The sequence below is a fragment of the Schistocerca nitens genome, chromosome 2 (assembly GCF_023898315.1).
Source record: "Schistocerca nitens isolate TAMUIC-IGC-003100 chromosome 2, iqSchNite1.1, whole genome shotgun sequence".
Lineage (NCBI taxonomy): Eukaryota > Metazoa > Arthropoda > Insecta > Orthoptera > Acrididae > Schistocerca > Schistocerca nitens.
The window spans coordinates 84,511,306-84,538,374 of NC_064615.1; the positions used below are offsets into that span (position 1 = coordinate 84,511,306).

General features: G+C 39.5%; 1 long non-coding RNA gene across 1 annotated transcript in view; it reads right to left on the bottom strand.

The window, feature by feature from the left end:
• The window catches only part of LOC126234279 (uncharacterized), a 43,886-nt gene that overhangs the window by 12,736 nt on the left and 4,081 nt on the right, over positions 1–27,069 (bottom strand). The window contains exon 2 of the long non-coding RNA XR_007544704.1: positions 21,995–22,171. This is a non-coding gene — a long non-coding RNA (uncharacterized LOC126234279). The remainder of the gene's footprint in view (positions 1–21,994; positions 22,172–27,069) is intronic.

Sequence of the window (27,069 nt, forward strand, 5' to 3'; positions counted from 1 at the left end):
TTTTTCTGAAACATTCAATTTTTTGACAGGATTTTGTAAATAAATGAACATAAAAACAAATCAACTCAGGATATTTCAATTACCCTAGTTCCTTATGTGTTGAATCTCACACTTGGCATGCTGTGAAAATTTCATGTCTCTACCATCAGCACTTTTATAGAAAATGGGTCATTTATTGCAAAAAGTGTAGTTCAGAGATATTGAGGTTTAAAACTTTTTTTATTACAAATTCTTATACAGACTTACATTTCTGCATCATTTACGCACTAGAATTGCCCTGGCCCATAGTCTGTGTCTTATTCAGTGTCACAACAGCCCAGTGCTTGCCTCCTCCTTTTCTTTCTTGCTTCTTTTGTCATTTTCTGAGCAGCTAACTCTGCTTCACATACACGAAGCTCATCCAGTTCCCACAGTCCTTTAGCTGTGTTCTGTGCAAATCTTACCCATCACTTCTCCAGAACCTTAAGTCTTTCATAGTTCCCACCATTAAAAGTTATTACAGCATCAGACACTGCTAACTTTAGAGTCATAAGGCCAACAAATACATTTTTAGGCACATGGCACCACACAACATTATTGAAGGACTCATTCACATTCTGGGTTTTCCCATGTAAATACTTCTTTAGTAGCTCAGGATTTGTCATATCTCTGTAAATAGGTTTGATTGCCTCCATTACTGCCAAAGGAAGAGAATGTTTATGTGTAAATTCATGCAGGGCGCCAGAAAATTCAGCTTGTCTATATTTACACCAAGTGATTAGTGGAGGTGGACACAAAGCATGACATGGCTTTTCATCGGTTGATATTCTATGAAAGAAAGTGCTCCACACAGCTCTTTTCATCTTCTCTAAATTGTCACAGTTATCTCTAATGGCCTTCCCATAATATTCCAGTAATTCATTAATTACTTGGACCATTAGTCTTCCAGCACATTTTATTGTCTCACCATCAGACAGTTTTGTGTTACCCAGATTGGTTTTTAGCTTACACAGACATGTTCCCGTCCTCTTTTTGCCGTGCCCTACACACTCAAGTTTTTGTGTAGGAATATCATATGGCTTACTGTTTTGTACTGCTATGAAAGCCTTACTCTCACATATCTAACACCTTTCTCCTTCTGCGAATGCTGGAAAATGTTAACTGCTCCTTTAACTTCCATTCCTCCAGTTGTGCAATCATATTTTTTTATACACTGCTGCTTATGAAGTAATCTGTTTTCTGGTTCACTGTACAACCTTGGCAGTACTTACTGAGAACTTCAAAATCCAAAACTTTTCCAGTGTCAATACTTACTGCAGATGTAAAACCATTTTTAGGACTAAACCCACAATTTTGCCAGCATCCATCCACAAGAATGCTGATGTCTATGTCACCCTCATTTTGTTCAACAGCTTCTGATGTAGCAGCAACCATTGAATCTTCAGCCACAACATTTACAGAGTCCCCAGTTGCCTTTACATAGTTCATATACCTAGAAGGTGGGTTTGGCAAATTCAACACAGTGCTGAGAACATTATCAGCCCTTGCACTTTTACCAATGCATCTAAGGCCATAGAGCAGTCTCACATTAGTTTCATAAAGTTTAACTTCACCACCACAAAGACAACAAGAGATGTTTCAGAAAGAACTTGTGCAAGGATTTGCAGATCAATAATGACGTTGTCCATAATATCATTACTTTTACCACTGTCACCCATTCTAAAGTTACTTTCCTTTTTGATGCACTATGGGATGTGGTCATTTCAAAAACATTATCGTGGTTTTCTTCACTGCTAGCACACATATTTCCAAGTACTTCAGAAGAAAATGCAGGTCTCACATATCTATTACTTGCATTTCTTGAAGTTACTTTTATGCTTAGTCATTTTATTTATGTATAAATGCAATACATGTTAGCTTACTACAAAAATAGCCAATAATCACACTACTTTCAACAAAAACTAGTATCAGAAACAAAGGACTGATTCGGTTATTCATAATGCCAACTTCTGAGATGTAGCAGTAGACACAAAACAAAGCAATTTCGCAATTCCCAGCCTTCTAGACTGTGTAGTTCCCAAGATATGACTGCTCAACTGTGGCAGTATATATGTAACCGCGAAATTTGACAGTCATATTTCAACATTCAAAATATTGTTTCAAGGTCTCACAATTGTCTGATTTTAATGTATTATATAACAAAATGTTCAGGAAAGTCCAAAGTACATTATGGAGTAGAAAACAGAAAATGTCAAATTTCAACGAATTTCACGTATGGTACAACGTCCCCTTAATGTGGAGGGAAGTGAGTAGCTGGTCTTCGGTGAGAATGAGATCAGCATCAAGGAAAGTGGCATGGGATTTGGAATAGGACCATGTGAAATTTAATTGGGGGAAGGTATTCAGAGATTCCAGGAATTTTAGCTGGTCAGCTTCACCATGAGTCCATATGGTAAAGATGTCATCAACGTGTCTAAACTTTGTCGGGCACAGGTTTCAGACGATCTAGGAATGGTTTGTATCTTTGATGTAGGAGGGGAGTCTTTGTACTAGTTCTGATTCTGATAGTGTGACAGTAGTGATGAATCTAGAAGTGATGAGGAAGAGGTATTTTAATTTATTTTTGATGATGATGGGAATGTGTTAAGTAAAGAGAAAATAAATGAGCAGAGTGTTAATGAAGAGTTAGGGCTTAATGAAAGTGGCAGTGAGGAGGAGGAGGATCATGCTATACACCATTTAACTGTAACTGAAAATTATTTTGACCAACAGGATGATAGTTTGTCTAGGGAGAGGATTAATGAGGATTTGTTGTATGAAGAAGATAACATGGTAAGTATAAAGGAGGTGTGACACCCTGTAATAATAACAAATGTACAAAGTATACCTGTTAAGTATTTATTGGACAGTGGTAGTGATTCAAATGGCATTTTTCAAGCATTTTTGAGAGTACTGAAAACACAAGGGATATAGTAGTGATACATGTCTCAGGAAGCATTAAACAGGTAGTGCTGTTGACTGTTGAATTAGTAGGAGAGAACTTTGAAATATTTCAGAGTCTGGGTAACAATTACTGCAAAAATGATGGAGTGTGTTTAAACCAAGATTGAGACTTAGAAAGTAAGGGGTTCAGTGTTCTGCATTGAATTCATGATGTGACAATAATGCTTCCCCTTGTCAGCTGTCTCATCCTTCCTGTTTCCTGAGATACTCAACCTCTTCTACTCTCCTGCCTGTGGCTTTTAAGTGGATCAATAATTTTCTTTGACTTTTGTGTGATCCTTTGTACAGTAATACATTTCAGCAAAGTTTTTCCAATGCCATTAATTTATGTTGGATTAGTGATTATAAATAATGGAGCTATAAGAGGATGGAAACAAGGACAATATATAAGATACCTATGGTATTTGGTAAAGCTGATGGGATGTTGTATTTATTTTGGTTTTAAGAGTGATCATGAGAATTATGTTGCTTCATCATTAGTAAATTTCTATCAGCCAAAAGATAAGATGAATGAAAAATGAAAAGTTTATCTCTATTTCCAACCAAGAGCTAAATACATAGTATCAATACAAGGCACAAAACAATCTACACGAGGACCAAAAATCACTTACCTTGACCCAAAGATGATGATTATGATGTTTGGTTTCTGGGACGCTCAACTGCTTGGTCATCAGTGCCCATACAACGTCCCAATTTTTACACAGTCCAATTTTCTTTTCACAAGCCAATATAGTCACTGTTACAAATGATGATGGTGAAATGATGAAGACAACATAAACACCCAGTCCCTGGGCATAGAAAATCCCCAGCCCATCTGGGAATTGAACCTGGGACCCTGTGATCCAGAGGCAGCTACGCTAACCACCAGACCGTAAGCTGCAGACTAGGCCCAAAGAGGCATACAATATTCAGGAACATACATTTTCAATTAATTGCCAGCAACCATTAAAAACTTGGTTTTTGATAAAGCACAGTTTAAACAGAGCTTGAAAGACTTTTTTTCATAGGCAACTCCCTCTACTCTATAGATGAATATCTTCTCAGGGACTGTTAGACCAGCTTAAGTAAAAACGTCTGTTAGATTTCAGTTTTCACAGCACCTGGTCACAACAATCAAGATTACATATTTTGTGTATGATAAATTTATTAAAAGTGCATAACTATGTTTCATTCTGACAGTGTATTCATTCTGTAAATATTAGCAGTTCCGGTTTACTGTTATGTGTTCACCTGTTTTGAGAATCTCCTGACAAATGATCAGGATAGTGAGTATTATATTCAAATGTTTTATGTTGTACTTTGTGATATGTTCCATACCTATGATAACTGTCTCATTTTTGGGTCTGTGGAATGAAAACTGAATCTAAACTAAACTAAGGATATGTGCAAGTATTTGAAAGTCATATTTAAGATCTAAAGTAATCAGCTCATGTGTGGAATCATTAGAAATTGGTGCAGCAGCAGAAGCAACATATAGAAAACATCTTAAACACATGATTTGGTATTATTACTGGTAACATAAAAAAATTTGGTTCAGTGCAATTAGTTTTGGAGATAACTGTCCACCTGTGTGAAAATTTCATGGTATAGCCTTTCTAGCTTTTAATACAATGAAATACAGTTCAGATAAAGTTACCTACAGTAGTGTGTGGAATGAAAGTTTATGTGTGTAGTGCCCTTATGGCCAGAATTTCAAGTAATTTTATAGAATACAGTGAAGTAATGATTTTTGCAATTGGTGTTTTTTCTGTTATGTAATGAGAGTAAAGTTTCCATATGTTGTTAGGATGTGTTAACTGTGGAGTGTTATTCTGTTGACTCATTTATTTATTTATTCATTCATTTATTTGCATTTGGGAAGCACAGTAGGTGTTTATTTCTTAGTTTATGGAGTAATAAAGCATGATGATGCAGTGACAAAATAATGAGAAATGTGCTAAGCTATTAATGATTAGGGAGCCTGTCTTTGCGGTAGTATTAAATTTTGAGAATGCGTTCCTCTAGATAACAAGGTAAGAATTGAAAGTAAATGATGGAACTACCAAACATGATTGAGAAATGTAGTGCTAACTATATACAGGTATGAGTGGTTTGGTTATAGTGAAAATTTATTTGAGCTGGGGAACATTTGGTAGTATTTATGTGTGAAATTCATGACACTGTGACTGGAAGGTTAACTGAAAGAGCAATATTTTAGTGAAGTACTGGTTATATATTGCTGCAAATTTGGGTTTTACATGCTGTGGTTAGTTCAATTTGTGTTCTGGGTAATGACTGGCTTAAGGTAGTGATGATGAGCTGAATAAAATATTTTTTAATTAACTGGTAACATTAATTGGAATGTAATGTGAATTGGGAATTTTATGAGGATCTAAATTTCTCGTTGAAGATGAAAGTAGTACTCAGGTTTGTGTGAAGTAATTTGGAACAGCTTCCATTCCCTTAATTTAATTTAATTACTAATTGGGCAATGTTATTCTGATCAGAATTTTATTCCTTTTGGTAAGGTAATGAATGATGAGTTTGTACTGTGTCTTTGTCTGCATATTAAGTGTTGAAGGGATGGAATTCATAATTGAAATATTAATTGCTGGAATGGATAAACAGAAATGTTTCACAAATTTGACACTGTTGAAAACAGGTAATTTGAAGATGTACTGTTTGGCAATTTTGCAAATGAAACTGAGAGCTCTAGCTTTCAATTATAATTAGTTTAAGACAGATTTAAGATCAAGAGTAAAGTAATGCAAACCAAATTCTATTTCTCTTTTCTCTTCCCGTGCAACAGATGTCATTTTCTTACTATATTCAGACGAGGAATAATTATTTTAACATTGTGAGAAATATATATTGTATATAAGTTTGTTTCATATTATGCAATAATCATTGTTTATTACATGAATGAAATCATTTTTTCTTGTGATTGGAGTAAGCACTATTGCACTAAAGTAGGGTATTTTGTTTGTTTTTCATGTATTGTGGCAGAGGGGAAACACCTCCAAGGACATGACGGCAATTAGTCCCACATCCACTACCACTTGGACCTTGCAACAAAGGCATGGAACCACTGATGAAGCTAAGTGCTGTGTAATATGAAAGGTGAGGTGGTGTAAAGTGATAGTGTAATGTGAACTGGAACTGAAGTTATTGTTAATGCGTCATGATTGGCCAGGAGGGGAAAGCCATAGGCATCCGTTGAGGTGAAAAATCAAACATATTTTTAACTGCATGAATGTTTAATGACGTAAAAAGGAAAGGCAGGCCTAGAGAAGCCACCGAGACTGGATGGGCTGCCGCCCAAGAGAGCACGAGAGGAGAGTGTCTGGTCGGATTGGAAGCTGCCAGCAGAAGAGAGCAGACAGCTTGTCCACTCCCAGTGGCTGGCCACAGTTCCACCCTCACATGACTGCCTCAAAACCTCCCTATTGGTCGGCCAAATCATAGATGTGCATTTCAGTAGTGTTACCTCATCAGCAACACATGAGTGTAGCTGCTAATGGCTCAACACATGAGTTTCAAAGTAGTTCTGTACGGTTTCTTGCAATGTGACTGATCTGCTGCAACTAGCCGCCAGGCAAAAGGCACTGGTGAACATCAAGTGAAAAATAAAAATCAAATTTTATACTATTAAATCCATTCAGCAATAGTCCCCACTGTACACCCTTCTCCCCTCCGCAGGAGTGAAGCAGGGGGGGGGGGGGGTCTGGGGTGGGGGGGGGGAGGGGGGGTAAATTGACAGTTACTATGGGGCTCCTGCGAAGGACGGCCTTACATAATTTTGACAATACACTTTGATTTCTTTTTTAAAATTTGCATTTGTTTAAGTAAGTGTGACAATGTTTGTGTTGGGTAATGAAGACTTGCGTGACAGAGTTTGGTCAACAGTGGATGGTGCGGGGGTGGTGTGAGACACAGTGAGTGGCGGCGTAAGGAGCGGCGGTAAGCTGTTGGCGCTGGCAGCAGAGGAGGACGCTGGTCGCGGTGGGCAGTGGTGTGCTGTGATGCACTGCAACTTCTGTCAGAGTGTATAAGAAGGGGGTTCTGGAAGGGGAAAGGCACAGATCCCAAGGGGAGGAAGAGGGTTGACACTTTTGAATCACTTCACAAGCATACTTCATTGCTTACATCTAAAGGAGGGCTATGCCTTTTCTTTTGAGTGTATTTTACTTGTTTATTATTCCTTTCTACTCACTACTATTTCCTAATGGACTACTACAGTGTGGGGGCAGCAAGGAACACTCTTGCTCCCATTTCACAACTTAAGCATGGTATTCCCCAGCTGCACACCCAAAACTTAATGGAACAATTAATTACAGCAGTACAGAGAAAGAATTATTGCATTATTGTTTGGAGTTAACTACTTTTGGTGCTATCTTTATGGGAGAACATTGATGATAGTAACAGATCATGCAGTACGTCAGTGACCCTGAAACTGAGTGATTAAGACTACCAAGTGCAACACAGAGCTGGAAGATTGCACCAGAATGCTGATACCTTAGTAGAAAAGTGAGAGTAGCTCAAATAGATGATGTGCTAATTGACGAATTAAAAGACTACCAGAAAAATGATTCAAAATGCTACCAGTCTCACTCCCATCTGGATTTTGTTACAGTGGATGGAATTCTATACCACAAGACCCCCCCTGGGTAAGCGTATAGTAATACCTAAAACTTGCTATCATGAATTATTGCCCAGTGACACAACAACATCTGAGCTTGCCTTAGCGGATGAAGAGCCACAAATTCCTGCATTTCCATGAAGTATCGGTGGGACAACAGCTGGCGAGATATTGCCAAGTATATAAAAAACAACCTACCATGTGCACCACCTCCACGAATGAAAATTCCATTACAACCTCTTCCCGAGGCATCAAAACCTTTTCAGTTTTTAGCTTTGGATGTAGTTGGGCCACTTCCCATAAGTACACAAGGAAGTAAATATATTCTATCTATTATTGATCACTTTTCCCAATACCTTATTTTGGTACCAATCGCTGACATCTCAGCTGAAATCGTAACACGAGCTTTTGTAGATCATCTTGTCCTTCGTTTCGGAAGCCCTGAAGCCATTACAACCAATCAAGGAACCAATTTTATTTTCACCTTATTTGTCCAAGTTTGCAATTTGCTGAGAATTAAAAAATGGAGAACCACCCCTTTGCACTCACAGGCAAATGGCTGCATTGAACGTGTGCATCGCACTGTGAAACGAATGCTTTCCTATTACATCAACCCAACTCACGGTGACTAGAAAAGATACATTCCATACGTGGCAAGTGTGTACAACAGCTGTTTCCATGAAGCCACTGAACATATCCCTTATGAGATAGTGTTTGGCTGCCCTATGGAGTCCCCCTTTGAGATCAATAAATTACTTCCGGGAATTGATTACACAGCTGTTAAGGAGCTAGTCCGCTGCCTTAAGGCCATTTGGAGCAAGGTACAAGGGAACAACCGCAAGGCAAAAGAAGCAATAAAAATGCCATCCTCCCCCACCCTCTATAAATCTGGTGATTTGGTAAAAAAAAAAAAAAAAAAAAAAAAAAAAAAAAAAAAAAAAAAAAAACCTAGTGTAAAGAAAGGAAGAGTGAAGAAACTTACCCCCCTGTATGATGGACCATATTCAATTATTCGGCTCACCTCTCCTGCTAATGCAGAATTATGACTGCCTGACTACATAGTGATCATCCATTTTGATAGGCTAAAACCCTATTCAGCAACTATGCCTCTCCCCCGCACCTTCTGAGACAAGCGTCGGACCTTCAGCAGGTTCTGTTCCCCCTGTGAAGTGGAGAAAACGGAAAGTTCCATCACCCCCAGATTGCCCTAGATAAGCTCTGAGATCTAAACACCCATAAGCCCTTAGATCCAGGGACTAAGCATTAAGGTACTGTTTTGTACTTAAGAGATTCCCAGTTTTATCAACCAAAGTAAAATGTAACAAGACTCAAGTAACCACCTTATTTTTTTCCTTTGCAGATGAACCTACTACCCATACAATGTGTATTTTATGCTCCCATGCTATGATAACTAAGATGTCACCCTAGCCTACCTCTCTGAAAGAGATTATCAGAGCTTTATCGGCCCAGCCTGTTGTTCAATGGTGGCCTAGCCTAATTAATTCCTAGTACTAACCAGTATTTTACTTATGTTGTTTTTATTTATGTTATTTATATGTTATGACCCGCCTAGTGGTCAGACAGCAGCTCCATATTCAGTACCAATACAGTTAATTCTAAATAAGAATATCGTATAAAGAAGTGATTGCATTAAGTAATATTACCATTTGAACACTGATACTGTGAAGTTGTAAACACGTGCTCTCCACCTGTCCATTCAGCAATACTAAACAGTCCTCCAAAGTAGTACGTTCAGTCAATGATTTAACAATTGCAAATTTCAGGGAAAGCCTACAGCAGTTAGACTGGGATGAGGTGTACCGTGAACCTGATGCCAATTTAAAATATAATTTATTTCATGACATTTTTGTAAGTGCATTTGAAAACTGCTTCCCCAAGAAAATAGTTAAATATACTCGTAAGAAACCTTGTAACAAACCATGGCTTACTAAGGGTATAAAAATATCTTGTAACCGGAAAAGGGAAATGTATCTGACAGCAAGAAAGAGTAGTGACCCACAAACTATCAAACATTATAAAAACTACTGTGTTATATTAAGAAAAGTTATTAAAATATCCAGGAGTATGTGTATCATGTCTGAAATCAGCAACTCTGATAATAAAATTAAAACAATTTGGAATATTATTAAAAGAGAAACAGGTCAACCAAGAGCACAGGAAGACAGTATTACCATCAAATTGAATGAAAACTTTACGAACAAAAAGTCAGAAGTTGAAAATATTTTTAATAATCATTTTCTAAATGTGGATATACCAGGATCCAGGTGTTCATTAGAAGATGCTAGGCTGTTAATGGAAGAGGCCATACCTGTACAATTTGACACAATTGAAATCTCACCCACTTCTCCCTCTGAAATTAGGAAAATAATAAACTTGCTTAAAAGCAAAAACTCACATGGAATTGATGGCATTTCCAGCAAAATACTAAAAGCTTGTTCTCAACAGATAAGTAAGATTCTCAGCCACCTGTGTAATAGCTCTCTGGAACAGGGCATTTTCCCTGATAGACTGAAATATGCTATTGTTATACCTTTGCATAAAAAGGGGGATAGATCTGATGTCAACAATTACCGTCCAATCTCCCTTCTAACAGCTTTATCCAAAATTTTTGAGAAAGTAATGTATTCAAGAGTAGCTTCACATATCTGTAAAAATGAAGTACTAACAAAATGTCAGTTTGGTTTCCAGAAAGGTTTTTCAACAGAAAATGCCATATATGCTTTCACCAATCAAATTTTGAATGATCTGAATAACCGAACACCACCCATTGGGATTTTTTGTGATCTCTCAAAGGCTTTTGATTGTGTAAATCATGAAATTCTGCTAGACAAGCTCAAGTATTGTGGCATGAGTGGGATAGTGCACAAATGGTTTAATTCATACCTAACTGGAAGAGTGTAGAAAGTTGAAATATGTAGTTCTCATAACATGCAAAGATCAGCACATTCCTCAAACTGGGGAACTATCAAGAATGGGGTTCCACAAGGGTCGGTCTTGGGTCCTTTGTTGTTCTTAATATATATTAATGACTTGCCATTCTATATTCATGAAGAGGCAAAGTTACTTCTCTTTGCTGATAATACAAGTATAGTAATCACACCTGACAAACAAGAATTAACTGATGAAATTGTCAATACTGTCTTTCAGAAAATTACTAAGTGGTTCCTTGTAAACGATAAGACACAGTACATACAGTTCCATACAGTGAATGGTATGACTCCATTAATAAATATAGAGCTTAATCAGAAGCATATAGCTAAGGTAGAATATTCCAAATTTTTAGGTGTGTCCATTGATGAGAGATTAAATTGGAAGAAACACATTGATGATCTGCTGAAACGTTTGAGTTCAGCTACTTATGCAATAAGGGTCATTGCAAATTTTGGTGATAAACATCTTAGTAAATTAGCTTACTACACCTATTTTCACTCATTGCTTGTATATGGCATCGTATTTTGGGGTAATTCATCACTGAGGAATAAAGTATTAATTGCACAAAAGTGTGTAATCAGAATAATAGCTGGAGTCCACCCAAGATCATCCTGCAGACATTTATTTAAGGATCTAGGGATATTCACCATAGCTTCTCAGTATATATAATCTCTTATGAAATTTGTTATTAACAACCAAACCCAATTCAAAAGTAATAGCAGTGTGCGTAACTACAATACTAGGAGAAAGGATGATCTTCACTATTCAAGATTAAATCGAACTATGGCACAGAAATGGGTGAATTATACTGGCACTAAAGTCTTTGGTCACTTACCAAATATTATCAATAGTCTGACAGATAACCAACAAGTATTTAAGAAGAAATTAAAAGAATTTCTGAATGACAACTCCTTCTACTCCATAGAGGAATTTTTAGATATAAATTAAGAAAAAAAAGAAAAAAGAAACAAAAAATATTTAAAAAAAAACACACAAAAAAATAAAAAAGTTGTTATATTAACTTAAGTATGTTGTTAAAATAACTTAATTATGTCATGTATTGGAAAATTTGACTCATTCCACATCATTACGAAATATCGTATTCATGATCCATGGAACTAGTATTAATCTAATCTAATCTAATCTGTCAACCGGGAGTTGCACATACGGCGGCCATTTTGCATGGGATGGAGTCATTTCAGTTACCTGGCACCTCCTGTCTAGTATGACACACCTTGATAACCGACTACCTGCTCCTTTACCAAATTCGTAAATGGCTTCACTATTATGTGCCCATCAGGGCCCATTCAACTCATATTTATTGATTCATTTGCGAAAGGAGTTGGAATACTCTTTGCAACAATCACTAAATCCACTCTAATATTACTAATTTACGTGGACTACATTTTGTAAATGGTCCGTTCCAATGCCCCAAGGCATCGCTCACTGAGGACATGCACCTCTGCCCAGCAATCTCAGTGTTACACATGCTACACAGCTGTTCTGCTATCTCAGCACTCCACACACCACATTGCTGCTCTGCAATCTCAGCACTAACTTGAAACCTGCCTCTGACCATTTCTGCCTCTCGCCATTTTCATAACACTACCAGCCTCGCCAAGTACCGAGTTTGATAAATTGTTTTACCACTCAGTATGATGTGCATCTTGTATGATTAGAAGTGTTGAGTGATGTCCAACCCACTATGCATTGCCAGTTGATGTTGTTGTTGTTGTTGTTGTTGTTGTTGTGGTCTTTAGTCCTGACCTTGGTTTGATGCAGCTCTCCATGCTACTCTACCCTGTGCAAGCTGCTTCATCTCCCAGTACATGCTGCAGCCTACATCCTTCTGAACCTGCTTAGTGTATTCATATCTTGGTCTCCCTCTACGATTTTTACCCTCCACGCTGCCCTCAAATACTAAATTGATGATCCCTTGACGCCTCAGAACATGTCCTACCAACCGATCCCTTCTTCTAGTCAAGTTGTGCCACAAACTCCTCTTCTCCCCAATTCTATTCAGTACCTCCTCATTATTTACGTGATCTACCCATCTAATCTTCAGCATTATTCTGTAGCACCACATTTCAAAAGCTTCTATTTTCTTCTTGTCCAAACTATTTATCGTTCATGCTTCACTTCCATACATGGCTATCTACACTCCATACAAATACTTTCAGAAACGACTTCCTGAGACTTAAATCTATACTCAATGTTAACAAATTTCTCTTCTTCAGAAACACTTTCCTTGCCATTGCCAGTCTACATTGCATATCCTCTCTACTTCAACCATCATCAGTTATTTTGCTCCCCAAATAGCAAAACTACTTTACTACTTTAAGTGTCTCTTTCCCTAATCCAATTCCCTCAGCATCACCCAAGTTAACTCGACTACATTTCATTATCCTCATTTTGATTTTGTTGATGTTCATCTTATATCCTCCTTTCAAGACACTGTCCATTCCATTCAGCTGCTCTTCCAAGTCCTTTGCTGTTTCTGGCAGAATTACAATGTCATTGGTGAACCTTAAATTTTTTATTTCTTCTCCATGGATTTTAATACCTACTCCAAATTTTTCTTTTATTTCCTTTATTGCTTGCTCAATATACAGATTGAATAACATCAGGGAGAGGCTACAACCCTGTCTCACTCCCTTCTCAACCACTGCTTCCCTTTCATGTTCCTCGACTCTTATAACTACCATCTGGTTTCTGTTCAAATTGTAAATAGCCATTCGCTCCCTTATTTTACCCCTGCCACCTTCAAAATTTGAAAGAGAGTATTCCAGTCAACATTGTCAAAAGCTTTCTCTAAAACTGATAGTTCAGTAATTTTCACATCTGTCAACACCTGCTTTCTTTGGGATTGGAATTATTATATTCTTCTTGAAGTCTGAGGGTATTTCGCCTGTCTCATACATTTTGCTCACCAGATGGTAGAGTTTTGTCAGGACTGGCTCTCCCAAGGCTGTCAGTAGTTCTAATGGAATGTTGTCTACTACCAGAGCCTTGTTTTGACTTAGGCCTTTCAGTGCTCTGTCAAGCTCTTCACGCAGTATCATATCTCCCATTTCATCTTCATCTACATCCACTTCCATTTCCATAATATTGCCCTCAAGTACATCACCCTTGTATGGATCCTCTATATACTCCTTCCACCTTTCTGCTTTCCCTTCTTTGCTTAGAACTGGGTTTCCATCTGATCTCTTAATATTCATACAAGTGGTTCTCTTTTCTTCAAAGGTCTCTTTAATTTTCCTGTAGGCAGTATCTGTCTTACCCCTAGTGAGATAAGCCTCTAAATCCTTACATTTGTCCTCTAGCCACGCCTGCTTAGCCATTTGGCACTTTCTGTCGATCTTATTTTTGAGACGTTTGTATTCCTTTTTGCCTGCTTCATAGAGTCCACATCTGCCCCTGGAAATGTCTTACAATTTGAAACCTGGTTCCTAAATCTCTGTCTTACTATTATATAATCTATCTGAAATCTGTCAGTATCTCCAGGGTTCTTCCATGTATACAACCTTCTTTTATGATTCTTGAACCAAGTGTTAGCTATGATTAAGTTATGCTTTGTGCTAAATTCTACCAGGCGGCTTCTTCTTTCGTTTCTTACCCCCCCAGTCCATATTCACCTAGTACGTTTCCTTCTCTTCCTTTTCCTACTATCAAATTCCAGTCACCCATGACTATTAAACTTCCGTCTTCCTTCACTATTTGAATAATTTCTTTTATCTCATCATACATTTCATCAATTTCTTTGTCATCTGCAGAGCTAGTTGGCATATAAACTTGTACTACTGTAGTAGGCGTGGGCTTTGTGTCTATCTTGGCCACAATAATTCATTGACTATGCTGCTTGTAATAGCTTTCCCGCTCTCCTATTTTTTTATTCATTATTAAATCTACTCCTGCATTACCCCTATTTGATTTTGTATTTATAACCCTGTATTCACCTGACCAAAAGTCTTGTTCCTCCTGCCACTGAACTTTGCTAATTCCCACTATATCTAACTTTAACCTATCCATTTCCCTTTTTAAATTTTTTAACCTACCTGCCTGATTAAGGGATCTGACATTCCACGTTCCGATCCATAGAACGCCAGTTTTCTTTCTCCTTATAACGACGTCCTTCTGAGTAGTCCCCGCCTGGAGATCCAAATGGGAGACTATTTTACCTCCGGAATATTTTACCAAAGAGGACATCATCATCATTAAACCATACAGTAAAGCAGCATGTCCTTGGGAAAAATTACAGCTGTAATTTCCCCTTGCTTTCAGCCGTTCGCAGTACCAGCACAGCAAGGCAGTTTTGGTTATTGTTACAAGGCCAGGTCAGTCAGTCATCCAGACTCTTGCCCCTGCAACTACTGAAAAGGCTGCTGCCCCTCTTCAGGAACCACATGTTTGTCTGGCCTCTCAACCAGGATGCGATTTGTGCTTTTATCAATGGGGATGATGTCTTAGGGGGTTAATAGAATTATATATGTTACTAGCTTGGACCGTGGTGTTACGCATGGTTAAACAACTATTTATAAATAGATGTTAATGCCGAAACTCACTATTGACGCGTATGCACTATCAGAAAAGCCATCCCTTGTTATATCTTTAAAAGTACGGTACATTATAGGTAAAGCTTATTTACAAAACATCTACATACGGGTACAGATATACGAGGGGAATTCAAAAAGTAGAGGCACATTTGTGGATAGTTGTACTTATTCTGATGATAGAAAACTGAAACATATTACTAGTATTAATAGTAAGACTTTTTAAAAACTTTCAGTGTTCGGCTCCACAAATTTAAATTATATGTAAAGTTTTACTCCAGTGCATGGGAAATAAACATCCCAGTTTGGGATGCACAAACTAAAACCAGAGGAGGGGATGGTCTGATGCAGAGGGGGGGAAATCCCCCCCATCCCCCCCTCCAAATCGCACACTGCTCTCAACAGATACCTCTCCGTTGTGGTGGCACCTATGGTACAGCTATCTGTATCGCTGAGGCATGCAAGCCTCCCCACCAACGGCAAGGTCTATGGTTCATGGGGGATGGCAGTTGATAGCTAATTCATAATTGGTACCAATAACTTGTATTTTTCTCCCCTTATGATTTTATGTTATGTTTAAGCATTTCATAATCATTTTTCTGTGCAGCAACGCCCTTGCTATATCATATATGTTATTTCACGCATGTATTTTTATAATTTATTTCATTGGTGTTGTATAATATGCATTTATATTTTATATGTATGAGTCCAGTATGTAAAGGCCCACCACAGAACTGGATTTTAGATATGTTGCACAACAGCAACACTCCCATTATATAAGATTCCCCTTCAGTTGTGATATATGACTTTATGAGTTAGTGATTCCGGAATCCTATTATGCACCATGTTCATGCCCAGAGCCAGACTGGTATGTTTAGAAGAGAGTGAAGCACCTGAGTTATATAAAATACCCAATTGAGAAGAGTTGAATGTGACCCTGAAGTTGAGAAGAAGTGCGCTACCCTCTCACTGTAGAGCGATAAGCGAGATAGATTTTATGGTTGGATAGAAGTAATTAAGTTTCACCCGAGTAAATGGAGAATAGTAGTTAGCACCCCATGTGTGTATTGCACATTTAAGAGTTCATCCAGATGAATACAGGTTTCATTGCTGTTCACCCTACTTCTTATGAAGAAATTTATTGACGAAGTGAAGATGTCACGAGCGAGCACGGAAATCAACACTGCTAAAATTTGGGTACGTGCCCCACCGTGCATTTAGGGAGTGAGAGACACCTGTTTCTTTTTCCAAACAAACACACGCATAATGTAACAAGATTGAAGCACCCGCTGAAATAAGCACTAGATTGTTGATGATTAGCACCCAAGACGTGACGTCATCTCCCAAGTGCAGTAACACGTTATCTTGTTAGAAATATGGTTAGCAAGAGATTTCCACCCTAATGAATAAAAGTTGTATGGTACAATGTCGCAGTAGTTCGTGCTCCTTTTCTTTGTAGCTCCCCCTGTTACTTCAGGGATTTTGGGAATTTTGTAGCAGTTAACCCCCACAAGACGTAATCGTCCTATGTCTTCCTTGCCCGTGCATTGCACTAGTTGCTCATCTATTCATTCCAACCTCGACCATTACTTTGTACCACCCTCCCCCAGGGCCGTGTGCCTTACACAATGTGGTTAGCACCTGCAGAGTGCCCAACTAATCAGTTTATTCTTTCAGTTTTCATTTTCATAAATTGGTCACCTACCTATCTCTTCTTTCCCATGAACCATGGACCTTGCCGTCGGTGGGGAGGCTTGCGTGCCTCAGCGATACAGATAGCCGTACCGTAGGTACAACCACAATGGAGGGGTATCTGTTGAGAGGCCAGACAAACGTGTGGTTCCTGAAGAGGGGCAGCAGCCTTTTCAGTAGTTGCAAGGGCAACAGTCTGGATGATTGACTGATCTGGCCTTGTAACAATAACCAAAACGGCCTTGCTGTGCTGGTACTGCGAATGGCTGAAAGCAAGGGGAAACTACGGCCGTAATTTTTCCTGAGGGTATGCAGCTTTACTGTATGATTAAATGATGATGGCGTCCTCTTGGGTAAAATATTCTGGAGGTAAAATAGTCCCCCATTCGGATCTCCGGGCGGGGACTACTCAAGAGGATGTTGTTATCAGGAGAAAGAAAACTGGCGTTCTACCGATCGGAGCGTGGAATGTCAGATCCCTTAATCGGGCAGGTAGGTTAGAAAATTCGAAAAGGGAAATGGATAGGTTAAAGTTAGATATAGTGGGAATTAGTGAAGTTCGGTGGCAGGAGGAACAAGACTTCTGGTCAGGTGACCACAGGGTTATAAACACAAAGTCAAATAGGGGTAATGCAGGTGTAGGTTTAATAATGAATAGGAAAATAGGACTGCGGGTAAGCTACTACAAACATCTTAGTGAACGCATTATTGTGGCCAAGATAGAAACGAAGCCCACACCTACTACAGTAGTACAAGTTTATATGCCAACTAGCTCTGCAGATGACGAAGAAATTGAAGAAATGTATGATCAAATAAAAGAAATTATTCAGATAGTGAAGGGAGACGAAAATTTAATAGTCATGGGTGACTGGAATTCGAGTGTAGTAAAAGGGAGAGAAGGAAATGTAGTAGGTGAATATGGATTGCGGCTAAGAAATGAAAGAGGAAGCCGCCTGTTAGAATTTTGCACAGAGCACAACTTAATCATAGCTAACACTTGGTTTAAGAATCATGATAGAAGGTTGTATACATGGAAGAACCCTGGAGATACGAAAAGGTATCAAATAGATTATACGAGGTGTGGCTAGAAAAAAACCGGACTAGTACTGGTGAAACAATAAAACGAATGCAATAAGGCTGAAAGTGACGTGGCCTGTCACGTGACTCTCACTCCGCCTACTGCTCGAGTTTCATCTGCCTCCTGCACTCAGTCTGCCCGTGGCGTCTGTTTTAAGTAGTTGACGTTTTGTCTGTGCGTCGGAAAATGTTGAGTGTACAGAAAGAACAGCGTCTTAACATCAAATTTTGTTTCAAACTAGGAAAATCTGCAAGTGAAACGTTTGTAATGTTACAACAAGTGTACGGCGATGATTGTTTATCGCGAACACAAGTGTTTGAGTGGTTTAAACGATTTAAAGATGGCCGCGAAGACACCAGTGATGACACTCGCACTGGCAGACCATTGTCAGCAAAAACTGATGCAAACATTGAAAAAATTGGTAAACTTGTTCGACAAGATCGCCGTTTAACAATCAATTGAAGCCACTATCTACTAATCTGGCAAACTTCGGAATTATGCCCTGGTCTCGGCACCTTAGTAAAAAAACTTAAAGAGCTCAGTAATCTCGCTCTCAAGTGTCAAAGCTTATCCAATCGTCGAACATATAAAACCATCTCCTCTTGATGTGAATCTTCAGGTTTTGGCGGCGCAAAAACTGTTCAATTAAGTTTCGGGTTTGCAGCCGCAAGAAATCTCCTTCTTCAAGTGGTTTCAATCTTGATAAATCATGGAATCCGGCACTTGCTGTAATAAACTCGCAAAGATGTTGTCACAGTGCAGCTCACAATGATATATCGATATGCCAACACAGATCAACTGCGGCGTCATAGAAACAACTCGTGCATTATGCGCGTCTCTGCCGCAGACCAACGTCTCTGGTGCATTTGCATCTGTGGCCACATGCGCAGTCACGCAGTACAACAGTATAAAGGGACGAAGCGAGCACTGGAGCGGCAGTCTTGCGGCTCACTCTGAAGATGGCTGAACGTTACACAGCCGAAATATTAGAAGAAGAAGGAGATTTCTTGCAGCTGCACACCCAAAACTTAATGGAACAGTCTTTATGCTGCCAAAACCTGAAGATTCACATGCTGTAATTAATTGTTCAGCTGACGGGATGCATAACCAATTGGTCTTTCCTCACCGTCAATACTTTGACTCAGAATAGCTCCTACTGCAAAGTCAGATGCATCACATGAGAGAATGAACGGTTTTTCAAAATCGGGACAGATCAGTAAGGGGGAACTAGTCAGAGCATCTCTGATATGCTGCACAGCAGCTTCACACTTGGGAGTCTATTGATAGGGTACATCTTTCTTCAATAGATTGGTAAGGGGTCTAGCTATTGTGGTGTAGTCCTTTACTAAATGCCTATAATAATTGCTGAGTCCCAAAAAGCTTTGCAATTCTTTTACATACTTAGGAGAAGGGAATATTCTAACTGCTTCAATTAGACGGGGGTCTGGCGTTACTCCATCAGCAGTAATAACGTGCTCTAGATACTGTACTTGGCTCTCAGCAAAGGCACATTTTTCTATTTCTAAACTTAGATTAGCACTTCTTAGGCTAGACAAAACATTTCTTAACCTGGTAACGTGCTCATCTATGGTCCTGGAAAAAACACTGATATCATCTAGATAAACTAGGCACATTGTAGGTTTCAGCCCTCTTAACAGTAAGTCAGCAAATCGTTGGAAAGTGGCTGGAGCGTTGCGCGGCCCGAATGACGTTCTTAGAAATTCATGTAGACCGGAGTGAACTACAAACACTGTTTTTGGCCTGTCCAGTGGTGCAATCAGTATTTGGTGGTACCCACTCTTCATATCAAGGGTAGTGAAGTATTTGCAATTTCCTAACCTGTCCAGTGTTTCGTCGATACGGGGGAGAGGGTAAGTATCAGGGGTGGTTACCTTATTTACTGCTCTCATTTTGACGCAAAGACAGTAGGTCTTCTCTCCATTGATTGATTTCTTGGGGACCACAACAACTGGGGATGACAAGGGACTGGCGGAGGGTTGTATTATCCCTGCCTCTAGCTGCTGTTGGATAGTTTCCTCCACAACAGGCTGGAGGTGATACGGTATTCTATACGGTTTCTGCACAATGGGCCTTGCCTCTCTGGTAGTAATTTCATGGCAAACAAGGTTAGTAGCTGGGAAGTAACACCTTTCCTCGAATAACCAGGAGTGTTCTTCCATTCCAAGATGGAGTACAATTTGTTTTGGTCAGCTGCAGGCAGATGAGCTGACTTATCCTTAAATTTGTCTTTGAGCACGGGAGCAATATGACATATGTTATGTTCTGGAAGCTGGTGTTTTTGGTTAGATTTTGGCTTCTCTCGTACAGGGTGGTTTTCTTCAATCTCGTGGCTGCTAGCTATAATGGTGCCACTAGGAGTCTCTCCTTCCTTCGTTCCAAAATTGTCCAAGCAGATGAGAACATAAAATTTTTTTCCTTGCACTTCTGCTGTTGTTAAACCACATTTAATATGGGCCTGTAATCTGTCAAGGACATAGTTTTGATGGGGAGGATCCACTAATATGACTGTTCTTGGCAGTTCAGACGAGTTGACCCCAAGCCAGAAAATGCGTCCCATGCCACCGCTGATTCTAACAGAGGTAGTTGTATGTAATGCTCACATCTGGGTGGAAGGAACCTGTAGAAGCGGCTGTGTTTCACAAGTACCTTGCGATGGAACGTTGTGGGAGCTGCCGAAACGGTGGGTTTCCTCACCAAGATGGACAGTTTGCGTTCTGTAATCTAGTACACTCTGATAATGGTGGAGGAAATCACTCCCAAGGATGACATCGAAATCTTGCCTTCATTTTTGAATTACATAAATTTCGAAAGGGTAGTGGCTGGTTCTGATTTTCAACTTAACTTGGCGATACCCAGCGGATATGATTATCTCGTTGCTCAGACAGTTAATGTGGTGACAGGATGGTTTTAACACTTGTCTGTCTCCATGTCCTATGAATAAGATGCTAGTTTGTGCTCCCACGTCCATAAGTACTCTTACCTTCTTTCCTCGAATTTTACCGTTGACAAGGATTCTCACAGCCTCATTTATGACACCATGGTGGACTGGATGCATAAATTTTACAGGGGACATGGTCTGAAGGCATGACTTGCCCCTCGACCATTTCCTGACTCTCTTTGGGGTTGGCGTGGATTGTTGGTGAATTGCTCCCTGTGCTGGTTGTACGAGGGGTCCTCGTTTCCCAGCTTCTGCAGGTAGTTTTTACTCATATGCCCTACGGTTCCACACTGAGAACAATAAGGTGTGCAGCACTGTGCGTCAGCATGGCCTGTCTTTCGGCAGCATTGGCATGTCTGCTTATATTTAAAAAACGGACGTGGTTGTTCGTTCGGACACACTGAACTGGCAATAAAATGGGCTACCTCCTCTCGCAACATTGCAAGTTGTGTGGCATCATGCAACGAGGCAGGTGATGCTATTTTTACCTCTCCTCCAACATAAGGGTTGATTCCACATATAAATACATCAATTCAGCAGGCTTCCACCTGCTCAATTAACACCTCTTTATGGACGGAGTCCGACCCCAGTGTGTAAGTGTGGCAAGCCACAGAGCAGATTTGGTAAGAAAATGCCTCTACATCCTTGCTCGATTTTATAGAGCACAGCTGTTTGATGTTTCTCAGGAATGGAAGATATTGCATGCTTGGTGTGACCTGCTCACTCTCCTGATTTGAATCCCATTTATGTCTGGGATGCACTAGGGAGATGGCTTGCATCATGTCAGCATCCACCAACCATTCTCCAAGACTGCGAGCAGCTCTGCAGGAAGAATGGGTGTTATTGCCTCAACATGAGACTGACGACATCATTCACAGCATGCCCCAGTGTTGTCAGACCTGTATTGCAGCCAGAGGGGGTCACACCCCACAGTGAGCACATTAACCAGCTGTTGGAATGTGTGTGCAAATCCATTAAGTTGGAAAAAAATGAAGAACATTTTTGTCTGTGATTATGCATGTTGCAGTTTTTATGTTCTGAATTCTTTGCATTGTTTTTACTTTACTTGTTTACACTGTTTTGTGGTAAAATAAAAGCAACCTTACAAAACCACTGTTTGTTACTTTAATTTTGGACACCAGTGTAGAGAGCACTGTACCCACCCATATTTTCAGCTAATTTTTCGTCGTGGTCACTTCTACTGAAGAACTACAGGGTGAGTTGTGACCAGATATGTCACAACGCAGATCTTAATTTGAACTTATGCTGGCCAGCCTCTCGACTTCCTTCATTTCCATTTCATCTTCTCAGGCCAGAAATCCACCAATGTGAGTTTTACTCTGGGAAAGGATAAAGTCAACGATTAATAATTGCATGGTTGTGGATAAAAAACACTTTATTATTTACAGTGGTATCACCTGATGCATATCCATACAGGCGTAAAGCTCAAAGTACATTACTCTCCTCTCAAGACATTCCACTCACAGGCCTGACTGCACCAGAGAGTTTTATCTCCTCTGCAGTTGCTACCACTGTAAAAGTCCCCCACCCCCCTCCTCCACAACTCACCCTCACCTACCACACACATGTGGAGACCACTGGGGAAGGAGCTAGTCAGGAGCTGTCAGCTTTATGCACCTCTTCATAAGAAAAAATGCTTTCCTAAATACGTTACAGGATTATATAACTAGCCCATTCTTACATTTTTTCCTGAAAAACTGAATTATTTAGTTCTTATGTAAAAAAATAGCCATAAGTTATGCCAAAAATGTCAACAATGCTGAAATTTGCTTTGAAGTGCTGTTCATTAAGTATCTTTCACTCTCATATTTAAATTCTTCTTCCACATGTACTTAAAGTACACTGATTCAACAGGGCAACATGAAAGCTCAATACATATACAAAAATAATATTAAACATCAGAAAAAATATCTATCATAGAAAACACAAGTAAATTATCTACAGCACATGGAAATGACACAAGTACTAATTCATTACATACCACAAAGAAAGTTATATTAAAAACTGAATAAATGCACTGACTGAAATTTGTACACAAAGCTTCAGCTTTCAAATGATTAGTTAGTTAAAATATTTCTCTAAACTTTGTCAAATAACACTGAAAAAAAAAAGCTAATTGCTTCACATGAAAAAAATATAATAAAATACAAATCGTGGCTTATTTACAATCTGTAGAAAAGTAACACAGCACAAGTAAAAATAAATGATCTGTCTGATGATAATTGCTACTATTGTGGTTACTATGTTCCTTCCTGTTGTGGTTATTACCATGTCAATTTTTATTACTACCTCTTTCAAAATGTGTGTGCCTAGTGCGGTTGTATCACCTTTTTTTTCCAAAACTCTATCTAATTTACCTACATATTTCAAAAACTGGTTTACTGTGTCATCTGGCCCATAGACTGGGTCCCACTGTTCCTCAGCTTTTTAAGCACCAGTGTGGGTGACTTCATCAAAAGGTTTGCTTAAATGAGCTAATTTTTTTAAGTTTATTTTTGCAAAACTGTTTCATGCTAATATGTCCTACCCTGTAGTGCCCATTGTAGTATTCACTCTAGCTTGTTCAGTCTCTGACCAAAATCTTCCTAAAAATCTGCTTAGGATGTGTCATCATTAGTATACCAATTAGCCCAACTTAATGCATCACCTTCTAGAAACTTCTTAACAAACTTGATTTTTCATAATATCAGTCATATTAGACAAAAAATTCTCTCTGCAATGCTGCAGAAAATCTACAGGATGTAAACTACATTCACCTGAAAAGTTTTTCACTGGAATGTTGCAAAACATGGAACGAACATTGTTAACAAGATTTCTATTAACTACATCATTGGACAATTCATCAACTTTTTTGCACAGAACAGAAACAGTACTTTCTAGGATGTTGGTTTTATTGTTATTTAATAATAAATTTGCTGTCTACTTTCTCCACCTGTTCAAAAAAAAAAAAATGGTGCAAATGGCTCTGAGTACTATGGGACTTAACATCTATGGTCATCAGTCCCCTAGAACTTAGAACTACGTAAACCTAACTAACCTAAGGACAACACACAACACCCAGTCATCACGAGGCAGAGAAAATCCCTGACCCCGCCGGGAATTGAACCCGGGAACCCGGGCGTGGGAAGCAAGAACGCTACCGCACAACCCACCTGTTCAACAAAACTGCTTCCAACAAGTGCTAGTTTGGTTTCAACATTAGTTTCCAGTGTCAGAATTCGACTATTTACATTTTTGTCAACAGTTCTTTCTTCCTCCTGCACATTTTTGAAGTCAGTTTTTTTTCCTATCTTCTGTGATCTCATCTTTGATATTTTTTGACTTCAGTGTTAAATTTAAGTTTAATTTCTTTCATTTTAGACTCAACAGATTCTACTCAACCATCTAACCTCTCAATTTTTGACTGATATTGTAGGCAACAAATTAAACCCACATACAGCTTGGCACAAAATACTTTATTTTTCCAACTTGGAAAAGAAAAACTAACTGAACTAACAGTCAAAGAATAAAAACTTATATCTAATGTCCGCTGCACTTGTGCACTTGCATGGAGTAAACAAAGCATGCATCACTGGCTATTCCCTAGTCCCACATTCCCACACAGCCCCCCCCCCCCCCCTTAAAGTGCGGAGCACCAGGGACCAATGGGTACTTAAACTTAACTTGTCTCCCTGCTCTCGTATGGATGACTTGTTGCTGCCAGGATGAGGGAACCGGTGTGGGCTGTTGCATTGTGGTTCCATGTACTCTTGCCATGGGTTCTTCTACCAAATCATGCATAGTGAGTTCCAAACTTGGGTCCTTCTCATCCTGACGAGTGTTATCATACTCCAGTTCTGGTAAGACCCATGCTGGTTTTACCCTCTCTATGGACACTCTAACAGTTTTGTTGTTCTGTGAGATGTCCATAGTATGGATGTTGCATCATACTATTTGATAAGGTCCAGTATATGGAGGTTGTAGTGGCACTCTGAGTGAATCTGTGTGGAGTATGACATGTGTACAATCTGCCAATGGCTTATGCATGAAAACTGACAATGTCTAGATACTGGAGGGCTTCTCATTGTTTCCACATGCTCACGTATTTCACGTATCAGTGACGAGAGGTTCATTGGCATTGGCGATGCCACAGTGGTTAGGTAATCTGCTGGGATTCTCAGTGGTTCCCCATACACCAATTCTGCCACTGAGGCACCGATGTATGTTTTATATGTGGTCCATAATACAAGGAGAACCAATGGTAATGCTTCTGTCCAGCTTCTCTGATGACACATGAAAGCTGCCTTCAATGTCCTGTGCCACCTCTCCATAATACCATTGCTTACTGGATGGCAGCTTGTTGTATGGTGGTGCTGGAACCCATATAAATTACCTAGTTCATTGAACAGACTAGACCCGAACTGGCAGCCTTGATCTGTTGTGATATGAAGGGGGCACCCAAAGCGAGCTAGCCACTGAGAGACAAATCCCTTTGCAACCAGTTCTGTCACTAGGTCAGTGATCGGAATGGCCTACACCCATCTCGTGCATCTGTCTACCGCTGTTAACAAGTATTAATAGCCATTCAAAACTGTGAGTGGATCCACTAAGACCAGAGGGACGTGGGCAAATCTTGCAGGTGATCCTGTGAAATTCCCAATTTCCGCATGAACATGTCGTCCTACTTTGTAGCGCTGACATTGTAGGCATGTGTGAGTCCATTCCGCGGTGTTCTTTTTAATTGATGGCCAGACAAAACGTTATGGTTGTGGCTTCTGCTGTGATATATGGCATAACTGAAGCCTTCTTCCTGGCATGAGTGTTGGCAATAAGTGTAACCCTGTTGTGTGGTCCATCAATAACTTCTGTAGATCCAGATCTGCTTTCTGTGATGTGGCGAGTTCTTTGTAGTTTATTGTGCTGGTCACACCATAAACACAAGAAAAGCAATATGCAACCAGATTCTCCATACCTCTGATTTGCATTATATCCATAGTGAATTGACTGATAAACTATGTGCCGGAACTGTCTTGGTGAGCACTTATCACTGATGTTGCTGAAAACTGACACTATAGGTTTATGATCAGTGAAAATTGTTGCTGGCCTGGCTTCAATATACAGGCAGAAATGTTTGATGCTTTCATATATTGCTGACAACTCTCTGTCATATGCACTCCATTTTGTCTGTCAAAGTTGTAGCTTCTTTTAGAAGAAACTAAGAGGTTGCCAGTATCCATCGACCTGTTGTTGCAATTGTGACCTGGCTGGCATCTACTACAATACTCAATGGCGCTGCAGGTATGGGGTGTGCCAGTAACACTGCCTCCTCTAAGCTTTCTTGTAAGTCGCCAAAAGCTTTGGTCATTGGTATCCATTGTAGCTTTTGCTTTCCTGTGGTATTCTTGCCAGCCAGTGCATTCGTAAAAGGTGCCTGTGTTTCGGCGGTAACTGGTAAATGATGCTGGTAAAAATTTACCATACCGAGATAACACCTAAGTCATTTGTAGTCTGTAGCTTTGGGTAGGTTGCACAACATGTTGATCTTCTCTGGTAATGACTGTATTCCGTTGGCTGAGACTATATAGCCAAGAAAAGTTACTCAACTCTCGCCCATGATGCATTTGCATTCATTCAACACTACTCAATATGTATCGAGCCTCTGTTATACCTCCTGAATATGTCTATCATGAGACTGCATATCCTCTGAGAATACCAAAATATCATCCAGATATGCATAACAGAAAGGTAATCCCTCGAGCACTTCATCAATGAATCTTTGCCAGAATTGGGCAAAATTTTGAGTCCAAATGGCATCAACAAAAATTTGAATAGCCCAAAGCATGTGATCAGTGCCGTCTTTGCCACATTGGCCAGAGCCACAGGAATCTGATTGTATGCCTTATGACAATCTGGTACTGAGAATACTTCCACATCCACTAGAGTGTAGGTAAACTCTTGAATGTTTGGTATGGGGTACTTATCCAGGATTGTTCTCGTGTTCAGTCGGCTTTAGTCACAACAGGGATGCCATGTGCTGTCTTTCTTGCGTACTAGGCAGAGAAGTGATGCCCAAGAACTGTCAGACCTTCTAATTACTCCAGCCTGGAGCATCTCCTCAAATATCACTTTTGTCTCTGCTAATCGCTCTGGAGCTAATCTGTGGACTCATCTTGATACTGGCGGACCTGGAGTGGTGCGTATATAATGCACTGTATTATGTTTAACTACTGGAGTCTTT